Source organism: Borostomias antarcticus (assembly GCF_949987555.1).
Source record: "Borostomias antarcticus genome assembly, chromosome: 6".
Taxonomy (NCBI): Eukaryota; Metazoa; Chordata; class Actinopteri; order Stomiiformes; family Stomiidae; genus Borostomias; species Borostomias antarcticus.
Window position 1 is genome coordinate 26,291,747 of NC_140239.1, and position 7,904 is coordinate 26,299,650.

Below are 7,904 nucleotides of genomic sequence, written 5' to 3' on the forward strand. Positions count from 1 at the left end.
TATCATAAGTAATCAACTGGGTAATTATCATGGTGATACCTATTAAATCATTTTTTTAGCCTATTCACCTGGGGTGTCTCGCCTTAACTCTGCTTCCTCCTCCAGAAGGCAGAGAGACATGACTCAACATATTGACCGAGATCAATTAAGCCACGCTCAAACCTCTCAGATATTCTCCTCTCACTCTGATTTTGAATGAATGCTCATTTCATAGTTAGCATAACCTATACTGCATATTCCATGCTTTCATTATGTTTTCAAATTAGCACACTGACCAGATCATGTTTCAAAAAAGAGGGGGAGTAAAGGATGTTATCAAGTTAACTGGTTGTTGCTAATGAAACAGACTAGAGGAAGTTGAATTGAAGGTAGTGAGGAAGTTGAATTGAAGGTAGTGAGGAAGTTGAATTGAAGGTAGTGAGGAAGTTGAATTGAAGGTAGTGAGGAGGTTGTAGTTGAAGGAAATTAGAAAGTAGTTGAAAGAACGAGATGCAGAGCTGAAGAAGAAACTTAATGTGTAATATTTTAAGATGGTGGCAAAGGCCAAGCTCCTATTGAAACCTCTGATCCTGTGTCCAGTATGGCTGCTAACTCCGCTGCTAAAAGCTGCGGTGCTGTCCTGTTTTGTCTATGCTGTCTCTCATCTGTGGATTCACAGGTCTGCCGACCTGAGAGAGCCGACCTGCATCATTTCCAACCAGGCCAATGGGTTGTGAGCAGAGACCTGAAACCAGAGTGCCCGTTGGCTGGGCCCGTACCAGTTCCTGCTGCTAACTCAGACGTAGCAGAGAGGACTTTGCGGGTACACGCCAGCCACTGCAGGCTGGTTCCAAACCAGGACGAGGCCACCCGGCCTGAGAATTCCAACAACCAAGATGCAATATCCTGTGTCACCACCAGGGCGAAAGCTCACTCTCTGGTCTCAGATGAGGAATCAGACAAAGAATAACGCCTCATTGCTGTCAGGATGACAACTCTGAGCGCCACTTCAGCAAAACACAATCATGGGCCACCACACTGTGGCTTCCTCTGAGGAGGAGCTATTGAAAGAAGTGACCTTGCCTGTCACCTCCTTCCCAGGATCGTTATGGCAACGTGGACAAGCGTTTGTCCTATTTGAATGTTGCACTCCACTTGACTGTTGAGACGAAGATGAATGGAAAATACTACATTCTGCATATATAAGATTTGAAAGCAACAGAGATTTCCAGGTTATACTGTTGAAACTGTGACTGGAGTTTAGTTTAGAGTGGGTATAGAAGTATTGAAAATTCATAATTATAAAGTTGATCTTTGTAGAAGCTGTTCCAGACTATTCTCAGGGGACTGTGTTTAACTGTGTTTAACTGCTATGCACCTAACTACATCAACCAAGTATTAAAATGAAGCCTAACAGAATTGCATCCACAGGGCTGAACTTGAAAAGCGAGTTAAACAATTTGAAGTGACCTCTTCAATATATCACAGCATGTATTAATATTTTCAGATACAACACATAGATTAGGACAAATTAATGTTTTAAGCAGATTTATGAGATGTGAAATTAAGGTTCAGAGAGCCATTCCAAATGGCGTATTTTTGAGCTATAGGGAAATAGCGTATTCAACTTTAAAGTGCAACAGTGTCATATGAATGTTATCTTGCTCACGTAATGTCCAGGATTAGGGAGGGGGATTGGGCACCCCTGGACCTAGTCCTGAACAGACGGGAGCGGAACCGCAAGGTCCCGAGGGCACGCTAAATCTTCATATAGTGCTGGGGAGAGGACTGAAGGCCCCCGTGTCTGGTGAAGTATGAATTAACATACTGCTCTGGTACCGTCTAGTCAGCACTGTGTCGCCAGTAAGGGGTTGGCACTGTGTGGTACGTGGATGACAGTCCACACCTAAGCAGAGGGGCGTAAGAGACGACCTCTGTGAATAGGCAAGGCTGGTGAAAACGGTCAAAGTTCTAATATCCATAGCACAAGTGGAATTAGGATCAGACCGTCGGTTCTGAGCTGGGTGACTAACAATCACTACGGTGTCCGGGATCGCTATCGACTGGGTCACCGGCCGGTCGGGTCGCAGATGGCAGTAAGACCACGAGATGGCCGCCGCGCTCGGCTCAATGTACAGTCAGGCCACTACAAGCCAAAAGCGAATGCGTTAGTAGGCGAGTAGTGCTTCTGTGATCGGTGGGCTTTGAAAAGAAGACACCGGGAAGCAGAAGGCTGAGCTCTCATTCCAGGGGAACCTGGCTTGAGGCCTCGGACGGAACGGGGTCTAGCCTGGGACTGCGCCCTGGATGGGAGGTCCGAAAGACTTAAGCGTAAGAAGATTGATCACACTCAAATGCAGGGAATTCATCAGCAATCAAACTAGACACCATAGAGCTGTCTCGAATTTTCAATTTAGTCTCAGTATATTATTTCTCTCATGAACGCATGACACATGATCGCACAATACCAAGTAATTTCAGCCTTAGCTACAGAAGTAAATTACATGGAAAAGATTGTGCTACAAAATAGACTTCCCTTAGAGAGAATACTGGCTATATCTGCTGTTCGGTTAGTTCAGATCCAAATGCTACATTGAGTTCCATGAAGCAAACGATAAAGGTATTCAGATCTTAGATAATGTTCCTAAATGGAATGCTTTTGCAAGTCCTGGATATTCTCAAATATGTGTGTTTTCAATTGTATGTATGTTCTTCATCGTTATTATTTTTTTAATATTCTTAAGTGTATGTTTAAATGCTGTTCCAGATATGCCTATGCTGCCTAAATAATGATAGAAAAAGTTAAATTTACTATTAATTCAATTCAAGATCTTAATGATGTCTGTGCCATTGACATTGACTATTTGGAATATTTTGATACATAATCTGTTGGTTCTAATTTGAATTTAAGGGTTTTCTTCTAAAACAAAGAGGTTTTTTCCCACTCAGTCATGAACATATGATGTCTTAGATTAATAATCATGTTATCTTTTTACCTTGCTTATGCCAAATTAAGGTGAGGAGTTTTGGTACGTGATTGCATATGAGAAGAAAATGATCTTGGTGTGTTAAATAATTGAGTTTGTTAAATCTTTATTATGCTCCACCTAGTGGAGAAATAGATTACTTCCTTTCCATATGTGTAGAATAGGGTTTTTGCCAAAGATGTTGGATTATTTTTATGATAGGCCTATTTTATAATTTGATTTCACATTGTTGATTCTTTAATTTCTATTATAGTTGTGGATATTTAATCCACAAAGTGGGGAATTGTGAATGAATTTCAAGTCTCAACAAAGTGTTCTGTTTTCCCCCTGGACTGTAAATCTAAACCTTGTAGTTCGTTCTCATAGATCAGTCTGTCAGAACTACAAATCCCTCCCTGTGTGACATCACTTCCCTGTCTTCCCCCTGAAACTGTCACTTCCTCTTTCACTGTATAAACTAAGACCCCGTCCTCCCATGAACTCACTCTTGCCTGGAATCACTTCCGGTGTGAGGGTCCGACTCTGCAGAATCGTAACATAGAATAAACTATTGAACTTTGTTTAAAACCAGCTTGATCGACCACTCAGCGTGTTCTTTGACAATCTAACTATAATAAGGATAAAAATAACTTTCACATAATCCGCTGGTTTTCTTACATCGAATGTACAACCACAACCACCGCCTCATGCGGTGGGCCTTGGTGATCCAGGGTTACAATTTGGTCATCAAGCACAAGAAAGGGTCTGAGAATGTCTTGGCGGACGCGCTGTCGCGTGCTTAGGTCCCTTTTCTGTTTTGCTTGTTTATTTTGATTGCTTTAGTTCATCCATGTAATTCATTTGGTAAAACTATTATGCATTATTTACTATGCATGTTTTTTTTGTTCATTTATGGTTTGTCACAAATCCTATAGGTTTGCTCTTTATGGGTGGGGGTGTTACGTTTCACTTTAGTTATTAGGCCTACAATCTATATGTTTGTCCGTTTCGTGTTTTTGTTCCCTCTTTCTTGCTCTCCTTGAGTTCTAGGCGCTCCTGTCCCCCATTGGTCGTCTGTCCTGTCCGTCATCGTTAACTGTGCTGGCAATCATCCCTGTTCCATGTGCCGCCAGCTAATTGTCTCGTCCTGTCAGCCAATCGTATCATTGTGTCACTTTACTGTTGTCCAATCAGGGTGTTTTGCTGTTTATTTAAACCTTCGTCTCCCCTGTATGTGGAGGTAGTGGCATTTGATTTTTGTTAGGTAGGCTGTCTATTCTGTTTGTTAATCCTAGACTTCGGTTATTTACCTTACGTTCTGTTCTGTCTTTGTAGCCCCTTTTCTTTTGTTATGGGTTTATGTCTGTCCTGTTGCTCCGGTTCCCCCCCATAGTTAGTTCCAGGGGAGGCTAGTGGCCCATGGGTTTACATTTACACACGTAGGTAACTCGATGTCTAAATACACCAGGTAAGCTTCTTTGGTCAGGTGCTACCTTTTGTATTTTAGCGGGCTTAGTCTAGGAGGGATAGTTTAGGGATAGATAGTGAGGACGATGGTTTGTACATCTAGGTAAGTAAGTGGTTAGGGTAGTGTTCAAGGGACTAGAATAGGAATGGGTTTAGGTACTGTTGTGGTTTTCTCTGTCTCTAGTTTCAGTGATCTCATTCGCTGTCATATAAAAGCTATATTAGACTGCTAGTCTCTCATACCAGTGTATATTTAGCTACGGCCAAAGGAGATACCATTGGATGAAAGGTCAGTCTAAGGGTCATAGAAGGTCAGAGGGGTCTCTCAGTTGACCATGCAGTCAGCAAAATAGCCGTCAACAGGGAACATTGCTCAATCCAGACATTGGATATAGGTCAGATCTAATCTTGACCTAGGTAATGTTTCGTCAATGCTCCTCACCATAATTAAAGAATGGTCAGCTGACAGCCTATATTAAGCTTCTCCACTGAACCGTATAAAGGAAGCACCACCAGGACTGGAGAGGAGCGCTTTACCTCGTAGCTCTGATGACTTAGGCTATCTCACGCTGGCTTTAGCTTAGCTTAGCAAGTTAGCATGTTAGCATGCTAACTCCACCTGTTGCAACATCTGCTCATCTGTTCACAGGTATGTTATATTGTCTAATCCTGTTACATAACTGTTGAACTAAGCTATGTCTGAAATCTATAATTGAACCAATGACTAAAGCATGGTTGATACTGTATGTTTTTGATACATGCTATGATGAATAAACAACAGAAAGATTATTCTCTTCTCAGCATTCATTGACCAGTAAGGTTAATCAAGGTGATCCAACATCAAAATGGCGTTGTCAGGCAAGGATTGAATATATTTCAGTCAAAAGAACCTGATATGGAACTGATTGATTGAAGGGTCAATGAATGTTGAACGGGAATAATGCCAGATTTAAGCTGTGTGAAAATTTGCATAAGTTTAATGTTGTCACTGTAACTAACAGGAAAATGATGCTTAAAATATGTATGTTTGAGCACCAACCGCCAGTCAGTGCTATTTCCCAGAAATTCGATAAATTTGGAAATGAGTGAAGTAGGCTAGTATAGATATTCCTTAGAAGTGAATGAAATACAGACGCATTGTTAAGATCTAAGGGAAAGGACCGACCGCTGGCAGCTGGCCAGGACTGACATAGTCGTTTTCCCTGCGCTGTAACCAAAAACAGCAAAAACAAGGGGCCCCAGATAGTGACTTCTCGATTGGATGTGTTGATTATAAAACTGCAGATTTTAGACGTATCACCTTGGCAGAAAAGTGGAAATATAAACGATTCCGCGGGGAAGGAATGTAGAAACGGGGCCTGATTTCATGGTAGAACGGTCGAGAAGTCATTCGGTCGTAATTGTACCGGTACCGTTAGGGAGGGGGATTGGGCACCCCTGGACCTAGCGGTAAACAGACGGGGGCGGGGCCGTAAGGTCCCGAGGACACGCTAAATCGGTACATATAGTGCTGGGGAGACGACTGAAGGCCCCCGTGTCTGATGAAGTATGAATTAACATACTGCTCTGGTACCGTCTAGTCAGCACTGTGTCGCTGTTAAGGGTGGTTGGCACGGTGTGGTACGTGGATGACAGTCCACACCTAGCAGAGGGGCGTGGTAGACGACCTCTGTGAATAGGCAAGGCTGGTGAAAACGGTCAAAGTTCTAATATCCATAGCCAAGTGGAATTAGGATCAGACCGTCGGTTCTGAGCTGGGTGACTAACAATCATTACAGTGTCCGGGATCGCTATCGACTGGGTCACCGGCCGGTCGGGTCGCAGATGGCAGTAAGACCACGAGATGGCCGCCGCGCTCGGCTCAATGTACAGTCAGGCCACTACAAGCCAAAAGCGAATGTGTTAGTAGGCAAGTAGTGCTTCTGTGATCGGTGGGCTTTGAAAAGAAGACACCGGGAAGCAGAAGGTTGAGTGCTCAATCTGGGGGAGCCCGGGCTGAGGCCTCAAAAGGGAAAGGGGTCTAGCCCAGGACTGCGCCCTGGGTGGGAGGTCTGAAAGACTCAAGCGACCTAATTTGATAATTTAACCACAAACTAACGGATACAAACACCAGAACAGGGAATTCGAAAACAAGTGACATTTGTAGGTTACGCCAGATTCCAGAAAATGTTTGTAGTTGATAAGTGTCAGGAAATACCAGAAAAAGCGAGTGACGACTAAAGAATGATGCAATGTTTATGTTTGTCATAAAAATAACTGTGACAATGCTTAAAATGCTAAGCGCTACAGCTATGCTAATGTGCTGAAACTTACTCACTAAAAAAGCCAGCTGATCTGAGTGAAGTGCTATTATAACGCTTTTGGGAGATCAGGAGAGTGTACTCATGAGAGTGAGGGTGTCTCATGAGAGACAGGCTAGAGCAGAAATCTTCAGGGTCGGTGTGTGCGTCGGTTGGGAGTTACACACAATTCTTAAAGGCACCAAGAATCTATTTATAGCAACGGCCCCGGCTCAGGCGGGCGGGCTAGCCCCCACCCCTCTCTCTCACTCCCTCTCTCTCACTGTCTCTATCTCTCCCTCTCTTTCAAAATTACAGTACCCCAAAGAATATTGAATTGAGCCAAAACTATGATTAGTTGTTAGTAAATTATGATATTAAACTATTGAAACTGCATTTTGAAATACCCTGAAGATATATATATATATATATTATTTAAAATAATAGGGAACTTGCAAATGATGATTTGAGTACTGTCTGCAATAATGGTGCTTGTCTCCCCAGACGCTTGGGACACCTATTGTCCTGAGAAAGAATGGGGAGGACAGGTCATCAGCTTACCTGGTGGTCTGCAGTACATTGTGTAGATGACTCGGTCGTCATGAACCAAGAGGAAAAAGTATTCCCCCCCCCAGCACAGCTGGAAGACACTCAGTGGCCACAACAGGTGTATATATAGTACTGTTTTAAGAATTGGCACTGTAACGTGTATGAAGTAACGTAACAATATCAAGCGATCAGAATCTACAGAACAATAGACTACTTAGGGAAATATTGCTGTAATGTGTGTACAACATAACAATAATATGACTTCCTAAGAGTATTGTTCCAGAGTAAGGAGAGACGAAGTCGTGAAGGAGAATCGATTCCTGTGCGTCTACCAACGTGGTTTGATTGGGCCAACGCCGTCACCGGTGGTGAATGACGCGCAGATTAAAGACAAATAACTGACCCAGTGATTAATTGGTTAATCGCCTGGGTGCCACCGCTCCACGTCTTCCATCTTGCAGGCTCGTAGGAAGGCACGTGATTAAGGTTTCTGATCAAACCTTTAATAATACGACGTAGCTGGGTAACATCTGTGAAGTGTATTTTTACCTGCAGGATGGACAGAGCGGCCGTGGTGAACCAGCCATTGGGTCAAGCAAATACAATATGACTACACAAGAAATGTTATCTCCACTGGAGATAAATATTTCTATTGACATACAAT